Raw genomic sequence first — 15,526 nt, 5'->3', positions numbered from 1 at the left:
ACCACCCTACCCCCTTGCCCTTTACTTACTTTCTTTTCAGTAAATGATTTCTTGGCTTTTAAAACAGTTTTTATTATTGCAGAAAGTGAAAGATACCGTACTCCAAGGAAAAAACAGCCACTGCAAATCATTGTAACCACTGCACTTCAGTCCTGTGGAAGGCACTAAACATTACTGTTGGCTTTCAGCCTCAAATTCCTCCCTCAAGGCATCCCTAATCCTTGTAACCCTGTGCTGGGCCTCTCTAGTAGCCCTGCTCTCTGGCTGTGCAAATTCAGCCTCCAGGCGTTGAACCTCGGAGGTCCATGCCTGACTGAATGTTTCACCCTTCCCTTCACAAAGATTATGGAGGGTACAGCACGCGGATATAACCGCAGGGATGCTGCTTTCCCCCAAGTCTAGCTTCCCATAAAAAGATCTCCAGCGCCCTTTTAAACGGCCAAGCGCACACTCTACAGTCATTCAGCACTGGCTCCGCCTGTAGTTGAACCGGTCCATGCTCCTGTCAAGCTTCCCTGTATACAGTTTCATGAGCCAAGGCATTAATGGGTAAGCGGGGTCTCCAAGGATCACAATGGGCATTTCAACATCCCCTACTGTGATCTTCCGGTCTGGGAAAAAAGTCCCGGCCTGCAGCTTCCTGAACAGACCACTGTTCCGAAAGATGCGTGCATCATGCACCTTTCCAGGCCAGCCTGTGTTAATGTCAATGAAACGCCCACGGTGATCCACAAGCGCCTGGAGAACCACAGAGAAATACCCCTTCCGATTAATGTACTCAGATGCTAGGTGGGGTGGTGCCAGAATAGGAATATGCGTCCCATCTATTGCCCCTCCACAGTTAGGGAAACCCATTTGTGCAAAGCCATCCAGAATGTCCTGCACTTTCCCCAGAGTCACGGTTCTTCTTAGCAGGATGCGATTAATGGCCCTGCAAACTTGCATCAACACGATTCCAACGGTCGACTTTCCCACTCCAAACTGGTTCGCGACCAATCGATAGCTGTCTGGATTTGCCAGGTTCCAGATTGCAATAGCCACCCGCTTCCCCACTGGCAGGGCAGCTCTCAATCTTGTGTCCTTGCGCCGCAGGGTGGGGATGAGCTCCTCTCACAGTCCCATGAAAGTGGCTTTTCTCATCCTAAAGTTCTGCAGCCACTGCTCGTCATCCCAGACATCCATGACAATGTGATCCCACCACTCAGTGCTTGTTTCCCGAGCCCAAAAGCGGCGTTCCACGGTGCTGAGCATTTCCATTACTGCCACAAGCAATTTAGTGTCATACGCGTCAGGCGATTCGCTATCATCGTCGGACTCCTCACTGTCACTTTGCAGCTGAAGGAATAGCTCAACTGCCAAATGTGATGTGCTGGCGACACTCATCAGCAAAGTCCTCAGCAACTCGGGCTCCATTTCCTACAGAAATCACGCTGCACTGAAACCGTTGGGAGACTCACAATGGCACCAAACATGGGCGGAAAAACAGTGACTGCTGGGATGTGAAGCGATACACCATGGGGCGTTGGGACAGGAAGCGGAATGACCCTCACCCTTCCGTCCCCTTCCCACAACCCACAGCGCCAAAATGGGACGAGGTGCTCTGTGGGATAGCTGCCCACAATGCACCACTCCCAACAGCGCTGCAAATGCTGCAAATGTGGCCACACTGCAGCGCTATCCCTACACAGCTGTACGAAGACAGCTGTAACTCCCAGCACTGCACACCTCCAAGTGTAGCCAAGGCTTACAGCTAAATAGATGGTGGAACAGATAAGGACTTAACACATATTGCAGAAGACCATTCAAAGTGATATGAGTAGGACAAAGGAGGGTTTGTGGCTTATAGACTGTTGTAATGAGCCATAAATTCAGTGTCTTAAGTCCATGATTTTCAGTGTCTAGCAGAGTTGTAAATTTAAATTCTCAGGCTTGTCTTTTGAAGGTGTTGTGCAGGTGTCCTTTGAGGACAAGGACTGGGATGTCAGATATGGAGTAATTATGCAGATAATGTGAATATATTGTTTATCAGTGTAAGGGCATGGCTGCACTTGCAGATATAGAGTGCTGTGAGTTAAACCTGCCTTCGTAGTGCAGTAGGGAAAGCGCTGCAGTCTGTCCACACTGACAGCTTCAAGCGCACTGTCGTGGCCATGTTTGCGGCACTTGCAGCGGCTTTGGGAGTGGTGCATTATGGGCAGCTATCCCAGCATGCAAGTGACTGCAATGTGCTTTTCAAATGGAGGGGGAGAGGATAGAGGAGAGTGTGACAGGGAGTGTGTATGTGGGGGGGAGAGTGGATTTTTGGGGTGCTGAGAGTATGTCAGCATGCTGTCTTGTAAGTTCAGACCCGCCCCCCCACTTCTCACTCACTCAAAGCAAACAGTAAATGTTTGCTCTTCTCAGAGCTGATAAGCAGTTGGCTTCTCCAAAACAGAGCTTTGAAAGGGCATTTCCGTATTCCTGCAGCCGATTTCACAACAATGACAAGAGTGGCCACTTGACTTAAGGTGATTATGGGACATTTCCGGAGGCTGATCACAGCACAGTAATGTAATACCTTGTTCACACTGGTGCCCCGGTGCTCCAGCAGGGGCACAGCAAACATTATTCCACTCACCGAGGTGGAATACACTGGTTTACAATTTTTGAGAAGTCATCTGCTTCAGAGATAAAATGTGATATTTATTATGTATTTTGATGTGCTGAATTCAAATATGACAATTAAAACAACTGATTGGCTACTGTTTCTAAGATATTTAAGTTTTTACATTTTATATCTATGTATATTGTGGAAATAGTAGAGTTTTAATCATAAATTGTAAACCTAGGTCTTTCCATGTGTTTATGGTTGCTTTACATGATAATATTTTACCTGTCCTGTTTATGTAACACTTTAAAAATCAGCAAAAGGGTTATATAAATAAAATGTATTATGAAACAAAAGGCAAAAAACTATTGTGTACATAGTTTAGTCCTATTCGGTGTCTACTCGGCGCTTCTTGTCTTGTCTCTTGGATTCATTAAATGGAGCATCTCTTGTCACTGTCCAGCAATAGTCTGCAAGCATTGATGGGCTCCATTTGCCCTGATAGCCTGCCAGGAGATTCCACTGCTGTAGTCTGGAGCCCAACAGCTCTGCCTTACTCTTGGGTATTTCCAAATCCCTGACAAGGTCATTCAGTTCACCTTGTGTTATGAGGTGTGGTTCAGAGGAGGAGGATGGGAGAAAATGTGGGTCCTGTGACATGGATGGTTCAGGACCAGAAGTTTCATCCTCTTTCTCTTCCTCATCTGACTCAAGTGAGAATGATTCTGGTGCATCAGGAACCGGCAGTCCTTCTCTGTGGGGTACTGGGCGTATAGCTGATGGAATGTTTGGATAATGCACAGTCCACTTTTTCTTCTTTGACACACCTTTCCCAACTGGAGGCACCATGCATAAGTAACAATTGCTGGTCTGATCTGTTAGCTCTCTCCAAATCATTGGCACTGCAAAAGGCATAGATTTCCTTTTCCTGTTCAACCACTGGCAAAGATTTGTTGCACAAGTGTTGCAGCATATATGTGGGGCCCACCTCTTGTCATGATCTCCAATTTTGCAGCCAAAAGAAAAGTGATAGGCTTTCTTAATCATAGTGGTTATACTGCGCTTTTGTGATGCAAAAGTCACTTCACCACAAACATAGCAGAAGTTATCTGCACTGTTCACACAAGCACGAGGCATCTCTGCTCACTTTGGCTAAACAGAAATGTGTCCCTTTGCAAAATCAAACACTGACAAATAAGAGAGCACGACACTATATGATTTCTAGAGCTGATCTAGGGCAATTTGTTCAGCAGAGTGATGTAAGCTTCTTTATGATTGCATCATCCATGACTTCTAGGAATAACATGATGCAATTCATATCATGTATGACACAATACCAGCTTCAGATTGCATCATTCATTGTTTTGCCTAAAAAGCAAGTACTGTCCAAACCCAGTCATAGATTTATTCATAAATCCAGTCAAAGATGTATTTTAGTCATTTCTGGTTTAAACTGAGATCCCTTCCCTTTATAACTCACTTATCCTCCGCCATTCCCAAGTCAAGGGTCATATATACTGACCCAATAGCATATCTTGAGCCAATCGACAATTTTAAGCATCATTTTCGTTCTCAGTGACCCAGAATTAGTAAAGTTGGACTACATTTATTTCAGAAGCACTTTGGCTGTAGAGCAGTGATACCAGCAGTGCTGTAGCTGCAGAGTCAGAGCGCTCTACATGCCTTGCCAGTGTGGATGGGGAGCTAGAGCACCCGGGGCAGCTTTATTGTGTTGTAAGTCGCAGGTGTAGCCAAAGCCTAAGTCATCAAAAAGAACAGCATCCTACACCCTTGTTGCCTATGAAGTGGAAATTATGGGAGGGAATCCCACATGAACGATGTTTGAATAATATTGCATTTTAATTCAGTCTGCTTTTTTGCCATGGCTTTTCTGGAAGTCATGGGTTCCATGATTTTTGTGTATATATATATATATATATATTTTAATTTCCATGACTTTTGAGTTTAGCTTGTGCATATGAGTAGATGCATCGAGGATCAGCTCTAGGTATTTTGCTGCACCAACCAGCAAAAAAAAAAAAAGAAAAAAAAAGAAAAACCCAAATGAGCTGCCGCCGAAGTGCCACTGAAGAGGAAGAGATGGAGTGAAGGACTTGCCGCCAAATTTCCGCCGAAGACTAAAACGGAGTGCTTGAGCTGCCGCCAAAGTGCTGCTGAAGACCCAGACGTACCGCCCAATAACGGACAGAGTGCCGCTCCTTTCTGTTGGCCGCTCCAGGCACCTGCTTCCTTCTCTGGTGCCAGGAGCCGCCCCTGGATGCATCGAATGATGAACTGAATTAACTTAACTGAAAACATTGCATGATTCCAAGTTAAGCTCTGAACTGTTTGAGAGTCTGAACGCAAAAGCTCAGCAGCACTGTGTAGATGTGAAAGACCAGACCAGTGAATTCTCAAGGGAAGTTCTCATTTCTCCAGGGTGGGTGATTCTACCTTCCCTGAAGGTAAAACAAAGTGCCTCAAAACTTTTTTAAAAACCAACATGGAGAGTTAGGTCAGCTCAAAACACCCTAATAACAGTGCAGCATTAATCTAAAAAAGAGATGTCTACCACCATGGTGTTTAGTGGCACTAGCCTATTTGTCTACTGGCACTTTAAATGTCAGAGAAAAGCTTGGAACAAATCTCAGATCAGAATGCCTGCAAAGTCCAGATAGGAATTTTATAGCTCGGTCCACCTCTCCTAAACATGATCTGCACAGACACTGTTAGTATTGTGGTTTTATTTCTAGAGTGGATGATATAGGCCTCCATCAGTTCAGTGGGAAAAAAGACAGAATTGAGTCAGCCAGAAACCATCTGTGCATTGTCTATTTCTGGCAATGCTTTGTCTTGGCAACTGTAGGCAATATGTCCATTTGCACTGAAGTATACTGAAAGCATTTAGTTCTATAGTCAGGGAATTATGAAAAGCAAGGGCTTCTGGAAACCTACTGCAGCCAACTGGTATATGGGGGTGTGATTGCAGACTGCTAAGTGTCAGCCATACTTTGAAAATCCATTCATGTTCCCAGGGCTGGTCTCCACTAGAAAATTTGATTGGCAAAGCTGTGTCACTCAGGGATGTGAAAAATCCATACTCCTGGGCAACGTAGTTAAGACAACCTAAGGCCTTGTGTAGATAGTACTAGATGGATGGAGGTGGATTGTCTACACCAGTTGAAGGACCCCTTCTGTCAGTATAGGTAGCATCTACACTGAATCACTACAGTGGTGCAGCTGAAGCACGTAGCTGTGCCACTGTAGCACTTCAGTGTAGACTAGCCCTTAGTCTTACTGGAGTAATCTCCCCTGAGGCGCCAAAATATTCCAGGGACTTTATTGTTAATTATAAAAATAAAATTTACTTGTGGGGATTGTCCTTATTTTTTTAATGCATCATATACTATATTTTTATCCCATTGTGAGGAATCTATTCTCATTAATTTGAAATGGTGGCAGATGATTTGAATGTTCTGTTTCTCTTGTTGTTGGGCTTGTCTCTTTTTAACAACAAAAGAAAAACACACTTTCTTCTCAAAATGGCCCATAATCCATTAATCTGTTGTGAATTTTTCTCAAGCATCTAGTTTTATGTGGCAACTTTTCTCTAGTAAAGACAAAAGTTAAATAAGAGCTCAAGTACACACCAAAAAAATTTGCTGTTCAAACAATTGGAGAGGAATATCTGTATTTAGATTTATTTAAGTCTGGGCCTACAGAAGTAAACATTGTTTCAGAAATGACATATTTTTATAAATTATGAAATTTTGGCTAGTGTCCAGTTAGACCCTGTGTATTTTTCAAGAATTCTGATGATGTTTTCCTTACACATTGTAAATATTGCAATTCACATTTCTCGTTGCTCTGATCATGTTCCATGCATTTCCTGAATAAGATGAGCTTCTCTCCCAAAGAAAGAGATTTGAAAAATATCAGATAACATGCAGACTGCTTTTCACTGAAAAACATAGAGGATTTAGGAAAACAGTCTCTTCTCTCTGGAGACCTATAAGGACTTACTTCACTGGAGCTCAGACTGTAATTCTAATGAGAACTTGAAAAAAGTAACATTGTTTTGTAGTACTCATGGGTTGTTGAGCCTGCTTTCATACATGAATTCATTGCCAAACATTATTGACTTGTACTTAATTCACTTTTAATATACCGATAAAAGTAGCATATTGTTTGACAATAGAACATCTGCAAAGATTAAAATCTGTGCTATGGAGGAACACTTCAATCCATGACATTCCATTCAAGTCACTTGAATAAATTTACCAAATTCATCTGTATTAATAATTTAACAATGATTTTGAAGAACAAAAACTGTTTTTCAAACAGTGTACTGTACAAGTTGGTGCTTACTGACTCCCCACTCAGTTACCACCTACTGACCACCAACACCAAACTCTATTCTATAAGGGTTTTTATATCATAGTATCGAGTACCTTCTAGGAGTGCATTAAGCAACTTGACTAACTGCTGTCATGTTTTGTTCACTCATCCTATTCCCAGAGGAAGAAGCAGTGGAGTGTCTTGTTTTGATAGCATGGATTTCTTTTGTTTGTTTTTTTTTCTGTGTGTATATATTAGAGAAAGCAAGGTCAAAGAAATCCACCTTTCACTTGGAACGGAAAGTGGTGAGGTTTGTGATAGTCCTGTCCTGGAGAGTTAATTTCCTAAGCCAGTGTAGAGTACAGAGGCTACTGCGAGCACATCACACCTGTTCTGTGTTGCTGAAGAGCATTTTGTATTAATTGGAGTTTTGTAAGTGTTGAAGGTTTCATGCCCAGGTATATTACATTGCTACAGTCCATCTGAGAGGTTATGAAGTCCTGAATAACTAAGGACAGGTTTTCATTCTTCAGGAGGGGATGGAGTCTCCCAGCCAACCAGAGAAGGTAGAAAGCATTACTTGTGGCTGTTGTGGTGTGAGGAATTCAAGAGTATTCCTAGACTATGGACTGAATTGACCAATTGTGGATGTGAACCTTCAATCACAGAAGACTCTATCATGGCTGAAAACTCCTCAGAATACTTTCCTTTGCCCTCTTTTGCTTGGATTCAGATTCATCCAGTTGTTGTTCATCCATAAGCTGATCTCATCCAAGCACTGAGCCATCTTGGTGGTGGTTGATATGGTCAAAAGTGTTGAAGAACTGTGTATCATCTGCATATCACTGGCACTTGAGTCCATGTCATCTGATCAGTTCACCAATGGTTCCATATAGATGTGGAAAAGAACCAAAGAGAGAATTAATGTTTGTGTAACCCCCCAAATGAAGGATGTGGTGATGGAAGTGCAGTTCCCATTACTGTTCTTTGGTGCATCACTCCAGGAAGGACTGAAAACATTTTGGCGCATCACCCTGAACTCCTGCCACCTCTGTCAGGTGAAACAGCAGTCTCTCATGGTCAGTAGTGTTGAATGCTGCACAGGGGTGTAGGGTGATGAGAATCCATTGTCAGGAGATCATCCATTAGTGCCACTAAAGCCAGATTGTGCTGGGTCTAGTATGTTGGCTTCACTTAGATGAGCTTGTAGTTAGTCTTTTGCTAGCTTCTCTGTGGTGGGGCAAATCTTGCTGCTGCCACCTCTGTAGGTGCCAAGGACTCTTGTTGTGGAGACATTTTGTTTCTACTGAGTAAGAGAGGGAAGAGTTGGGGAGGACCCTATCCCTGGTAAGCAAAGAGGAGTCCAGCTCCGCAGTGTGTCCCTGCATGTTGTTGCACAGAAGAAAATTGGGGACAGAGCTTGTCATAAATAAAAAAGGGAAGGGTAACAACCTTCCTGTATACAGTATTATAAAATCCACCTCCTGGCCAGAGGCACAAAATCCTTTTACCTGTAAAGGGTTAAGAAGCTCAGGTAACCTACCTGGCACCTGACCAAAAGGACCAATAAGGAGACAAGATACTTTAGGATCTGTGGGGGAGGCTTTGTTTTGTCTGTTCTTTGTCTGTCTGTTCTGTGTGCTTGCCGGAGACTGATCAAGAAAACAAGCTATCCAACTCCATTAGTATTAGTAAGTACTAGCGAAGGAATGCGTTAGCTTACTTTTATTTTGGTTTGTGACATCATCCAGAAGCGTCGCTGCTGAAATGCGCCAAATTTCGGCGGCATTTCGGCAGATGCTCGACTGCCGCCACGGTCCTTCAGATGAAAAACGTTGGGGACCACTGTTTTAAGGTTTTGCCTAGAGGGGAGATCCTCTGTTTTCTTCAGTGTTTTGTTATTCTGTAAAGTACTTACCATCCCAGTTTTACAGAGGTAATTCTTTTACCTTTTTTTTTAATTAAAATTCTTCTTTTAAGAACCTGATCAATTTTTCATTGTTTTAAGATCCAAGGGTTTGGGTCTGTGTTCACCTGTACCGATTGGTGAGGATATTATTCTCAAGCCTCCCCAGGAAAAGGGATGTAGGGGTTTGGAGGTGTCACAAGTGATGCTCTGGAACTGCTCCCCACCAAACCAGGCAGGACTTTGGGGAGCCTCCTCTCCCTTGGAGCAGACTGTCTCCAGGGCAAGAAGCTCACATGGCTTCACCTCCTGGGTCTCTCCTTGGAGAATTCAGCATCCTCTGCCCCTCTGTGCACTTCCCACAGCGAGTCCACCCAGGCGGGGTCCTGGGGAAGCCACAGGGTCCTGCACCCCCACTTCGCAGTCAGACGAGACTCTCAGCCAATCAGTAAAAAGAGGTTTATTTGATGACAAGAGCATGGTCTAAAACAGAGCTTGTAGGTACAGAGAACCGGACCCCTCAGCCAGGTCCATTTTGGGGGGCAGTGAGCCAGACACCCATGTCTGCACTTCACTCCTCGTCCCCAGCCAGCTCCAGACTGAGAACCCCCTCTAGCCCCTCCTCCTCTGCTCAGTTCCTTTCCGGGGCCAGGAAGTCACTTGATTTCTTTGTGTCCAACACCTTCAGTTGGCACCTTTGCAGAGGAGGGGCCTAGGCCATCAGTTGCTAGGAGACAGAGTTTCAGGCATTTATGTACACTGGCCCTTTGCTCTGCAGCAACTATACACCCTTATTCCACCACCTAGATACTTAAGAACTGCATAGGGGACACTGAGGCACCAACACAGTATTAAGAGAAAACATTAAGAACATTCCTAGTTCGTCACAAGGGGATATTTGGGGAAGGTACGGCTCCAAGTGGCTCTCCCTAAATGTTTGTTTAAATCACTTGGTGGTGGCAGCGTTTCCTAATCCAAGGTACAAGGAAGGATCTGTGCCTTGGGGAGTTTTTAACCTAAGCTGGTAGAAATAAGCATAGGGGGTCTTCATGCGGGTCCCCACGTCAGTACCCTTAAGTTCAGAGTGGGGAGGGAACCCAGACAGAGCTGGAGAATCCATTGCTACAAAGATCATCCAATCTTCTCCACAGCTTCGAGAGAGAGTGCTACAGCTATGGAGGCTACTCCAGCCTTAGTGGCTGCTGAATGGCTCAGGGCTGGACCAAAAGAATGGATTCCCCTCTCTTGTCTGCAGGGAATTCTGCAACTGCCAGCCAAATTACTCAGATGTAATGCTGGGAGAGGCTGTTGGTCAAAGAGAGACTAATTACCCACAACATTAATGCGATGAGTAGAGAACACCATCATCTGCTTAGCCCATTGTCACAATCTGAGAGAAGTATCAGAGGGGTAGCCGTGTTAGTCTGGATCTGTAAAAGCAGCAAAGAATTCTGTGGCACCTTATAGACTAACAGACGTTTTGGAGCATGAGCTTTCGTGGGTGAATACCCACTTCCTCAGATGCATCTGACGAAGTGGGTATTCACCCACGAAAGCTCATGCTCCAAAACGTCTGTTAGTCTATAAGGTGCCACATGAATCTGAGAGAAGAAATTTACTGTGCTAGTGCACCAAGGAAGACATCCCTAAAATGCAGTTGTGGTAAAGGGGCGTGCTTCAGGCTCCTAGGAGGTTGGCCACACAAATAAAAGGAACCAGAACACCAAACCATTGATTTCATTGGAAACATTTTGAACCTGAGCTGCTAAGCTGAGTGGAAGGCAGCATGGAGACAACCAGAATCTTCAGTGTCCAACCAATCTTTGGTGAAAGCCAGCCTCCTTGAGTAAGAATAAATGCACATCATAGAATCATACAATCATAGGACTAGAAGGGACCTCAAGAGGTCATCTAGTCCAGTCTCCTGCACTTATGGCAGGAATAAGTATGATCTAGACCATCCCTGACAAGTGTTTGTCTAACCTGCTTTTAAAAATCTCCAATGATGAGATTCCACAACCTCCCTAGGCAATTTATTCCAGTGCTTAACCACCCTGACAGTTAGAAAGTTTTTCTTAATATCCAACTTAGACCTCCCTTGCTGCAATTTAAGCCCATTGCTTCTTGTCCTATCCTGTTATGTCCCCGCTCAGTCTTCTCTTCTCCAGACTAAACAAACCAAGTTATTTCAATCTTCCCTCATAGGTGATGTTTTCTAGACCTTTAATCATTTTTGTTGCTCTTCTTTGGACATTCTCCAATTTGTCCACATCTTTCCTGAAATGTGGCGCCCAGAACTAGAGAATACTCCAGTTGAGGCCTCATCAGCGTGGAGTAGAGCGGAAGAATTATTTCTCATGTATTGCTTTCAACACTCCTGCTGATACATCCCAGAAAGATGTTTGCTTTTTTTACAACAGTGTTACACTGTTGACTCATATTTAGCTTGTGGTCCACTATGACCCACAGATCCCTTTCCATAGCACTCCTTCTTAGGCAGTCATTTCCCATTTTGTGTGTGCAACTGATTATTTCTTTCTAAGTGGAGTACTTTGCATTTGTCCTTATTGAATTTCATGCTATTTACTTCAGACCATTTCTCCACTTTGTCCAGATCATTTTGAATTTTAATCCTATCCTCCAAAGCACTTGCAACCCCTCCCAGCTTGGTATCGTCCACAAACTTTATAAGTGTATTCTGTATGCCATTATCTAAATCATGGATGAAGATATTGAACAGAACTGGACCCAGAACTGATCCCTGCAGGACCCCACTCATTATGCCCTTCCAGCATGACTGTGAACCACTGATAACTACTCTCTGGGAACGGTTTTTCTATCAGTTTTGCACCCACCTTATAGTAGCTCCATCTAGGTTGCGTTACCGTAGTTTGTTTATGAGAAGGTCATGCGAGACAGGATCAAAAGCTTTACTAATGTCAAGATATAACGCATCTACTGCTTCCTCCCAATCCACAAAGCTCATTACTCTGTCAAAGAAAAGCTGTCAGGTTGGTTTGACAGGATTTGTTCTTCACAAATCCATGCTGACTGTTTACTTATCTCCTTATTATCTTCTAGATGTTTGCAAATTGATTGCTTAATTATTTGCTTCATTATCTCTCCCGTCTTCCATGATTTTTCAAAGGTAATCGCTAATGGCTCATATCTCCTCAGTCACTTCCTTGGGTATTCTAGGATGCATTTCATCAGGCCCTGTTGACTTGAAGACATCCAATTTGTCTAATTTTTAACTTGTTCTTTCCCTATTTTAGCTTCTGATCCTACCTCATTTTCACTGGCATTCACTATGTTAGATGTCCTATCACCACCAACTTTTTTGGTGAAAACCAAAACAAACTCATCATTGAGCACCCTTGCCATTTCCACATGCTCTCTTGTTGTTTTTCCCCATCATTGAGTAACGGACCTACCTTGTCCTTGGTCTTCCTCTTGCTTCTAATGTATCTGAAGAATGTTTTCTTGTTACCCTTTGTCTCTAGCTAGTTTGATCTCGTTTTGTGCATTGGTCTTTCTAATTTTGTACCTACATACTTGTATTGTTTGTTTATATTCATCCTTTGTAATTTGACCTAGTTTTTTGTAGGACTCTCTTTTGATTTTTAGATCACTGAAGATCTCCTGATTAAGCCAGAGGTGGTTTCTTGCCATACTCCCTACCTTTCCTATGCAGTGGGATAGTTTGCTCTTGTGCCCTTAATGATGTCTCTTTGAAAAACTACCAACTATCTTCAGTTGTTTCTCCCCTTAGATTTGCTTCCCAGGGGATCTTACCTACCAACTCCCTGAGTTTGCTAAAGTCTGCCGTCTTAAAATCCATATTCTCTTTTTTGCTATTCTCCCTCCTGCCATTCCTTCAAATCATGAACTCTACCATTTCATGATCACTTTCACCCAAGCTTCCTTCCACTTTCAAATTCTCAGCCTGTCAAAATCAAATCAAGAACAGCCTCTCCCTTAGTAGCTTTCTCCAGTTTCTGAAATAAAAAGTTGTCTCCAATACATTCCAAGAGCTTGTTGAATAATCTGTGCCATGTTGTGTTATTTTCCCAACAGATATCTGAGTAGTTGAAGTCCCCCATCACCACCAAGTCCTGTGCTTTGAATGATTTTGTTAGTTGTTTAAAAAGAGAGCCTAATCTACCTCTTCTTTCTGGTCAGGTGTTCTGTAGTAGACCCCTACCAAGACATCACCCTTGTTTTTACCCCTTTTATCCTTACCCACACATCCTAATGTGTGAGAGAGTTACACGTACAGTGGCAATGGTCCAGTGGATCAGTCAATGGACTGGGAATCCAAGAGTCTTGGATTCTACTTCCAGCTTAGCCACTGACCGGATGTGGACTCTTGGAGAAAGCACTTCACCTCTCTGTGCCTCCACTTCCGCATCCATAACATAAGGATAATGTTGCTCTCCTTTGCAAAGTGTTTGAGATCTATGGGTGAAAGGTGTTAAATATTATTTATCATGCCATTTGCTTTAAATAGCAAACACAAATATACTACACTACAATAGAGCCTTCCAGGTATCTCCCAAAAACAGCATGGAAAACAGAACTGAAGAAAGCAAACAATCATTCAGGGATGTATTAGCAGGAGTGTTGTAAGCAAGACACACGAAGTAATTCTTTCATTCTACTCAGCATAAGGCCTCAACTGGAGTACTGCGTCCTGTTCTGGGCACCACACTTCAGGAGAGATGTGGACAAATTAGAGAAAGTCCAGAGGAGAGCAACAAAAATGATTAAAGGCAGTACTTAATTTGTGTCTGGGCTTGCCAAGGCTGAGACCCAGCACCTCTAGGCTTGGCAGTTCATCGCCCTTGCACCTCTGAGCTTGCTGCATCTGTTATAAAAGTTTTAAAAAAAATTGCTTGAGCCTTGGCACCTCTTTCATTACAAATTAAGCACTAATTAAAGGTCTAGAAAACATGACATGAGGAACTATTGAAAAAATTGGGTTTGTTTAAGCTGGAGATGAGAAGACTTATGTTGGGGGAACAGAAGTCTTCTAGTATGTAAAGGTTGTTATAAAGAAGCGAGTGATTTAATTGTTCCCCTTAACTACTGAGGACAGGACAAGAAGGAATGGGTTTAAATTGCAACAAGGGAGATTTAAGTTAGCCATTAGGAAAAACTTGCTAACTATAAGGGCACGTCCACACTACCTGCTGGATCGGCGGGTAGCGATCGATCTGTTGGGGATCAATTTATTGCGTCTCGCCTAGATGCGATAAATCGATCCCTGAACGCACTCCTGTCGACTCTGGAACTCCACCAGGGTGAAAGGCGGAAGCGGAGTCGACAGGGAAGCTGCGGCCATCGATCCCGCGCCATGAGAACAGGAGATAAGTCGATCTAAGATACGTCGACTTCAGCTACGCTGTTCTCGCAGCTGAAGTTGTGTATCTTAAATTGATTTCCCGCCCCAGTATAGACCAGGCCTTAGGGTAATTAAGCACCAGAACAAATTACCTAGGGAGGTTGTGGAATCTTCATCATTGGAAGTTTTTAAAAACAGGTTAAACAAACACATGTCAGAGATGAGCTGGATAATTCTTAGTTCTGCCTCAATGCAGGGGACTGAACTAGATGTCCTATCTAGGTCCTTTCAGTCCTACATTTCTGTGATTCTGTGAATATCATCTCTGCTTTCTCAGCCATTGTTCATGTCAGTCTTCTCTGCGTAGCTGTGTCTCACCAGTGAGATTACCTTCACGAGTATTGGGGATTGGAACTGGTTCAGGTCTGCAACAGCATTCTGAGACACTTATGTGCAGCTGAGTCGACACAATCAACTCAAAATGGTAACTATGGCCAGTAGTTTTGATGTTTTTAACCCCCTTCTCTCACAATCCAGTACCAATCTGATCAACCTACGAGTGCAGAATCAAGTTGCTACTAAAACTAAGCTGCACAAAGCCACTGAATGCAATTTTACATAATATGGTGTAGCAGTATCTCTCATTAAATCAGAACACAAATCCCCATTCATCCAGACATGGTTTTGCCTAACACGTTACTCCCTTGATGTACACTCACTATTGTAAATGTATGAGAGGATTTTATAAGGGAGAGAGCGTGTGTGTGTGTGCATAATTTTATTGCAGGAAAACTATTTTATTGCAACATTGCTTTGCTCATTCTTGCAGCTTATCTCTCTCTTGTCTTTTGAACATATCTTTGTCTAGTTCCCCCAGCCTCAAAATCCTATATTGTTATAATATCTGGAGGGTGTTTATACCTACAGTGTTCAGAACTGGTCTCTCTTGAAGCCTGATAAGGAAGAAACTGTTACACTATCTTAATTAAATTTGGGTTTAGCCATTCTAACTGAAGCCAAATAATTAAGGCTTTAAAGTTTATTTCCTCTGTATAAAAGAAACTGAGATTTTGGTGAAAGAATAGGGTGAAGGGATAAAAAAATCAGTGTTAAAGAAAAAACATTTAATGCAGTCTAGAACCTCTCTCTTTAAAGTTGATCCTCAAAGAGAATAAAATTTGGTCTTAGACAGAAAAATGGGTGAATTTATTGAGACTTGAATATTTTCAGTTTTTTTTTTAAACTTCTGTATCATGACTACAAATATTTAAGAATTTGCTGATGTTAGTATACTTGAACTTTAGACTTTAATTTATATTCATATTTTTTGAATCGCAGTCTCAACATCGCA

General features: G+C 42.9%; 1 protein-coding gene across 3 annotated transcripts in view; it reads left to right on the top strand.

Annotated features, from left to right (window-relative positions):
- ABAT (4-aminobutyrate aminotransferase) overlaps positions 1 to 15,526 on the top strand; it is a 154,128-nt gene that overhangs the window by 111,995 nt on the left and 26,607 nt on the right. The window lies entirely within an intron of this gene.

The sequence above is a fragment of the Gopherus flavomarginatus genome, chromosome 9 (genome assembly GCF_025201925.1).
Source record: "Gopherus flavomarginatus isolate rGopFla2 chromosome 9, rGopFla2.mat.asm, whole genome shotgun sequence".
In the NCBI taxonomy this organism is placed as follows: domain Eukaryota; kingdom Metazoa; phylum Chordata; order Testudines; family Testudinidae; genus Gopherus; species Gopherus flavomarginatus.
Note: the sequence above shows the minus strand (reverse complement) of the source record. Positions and strands in the feature narration are given on the sequence as shown.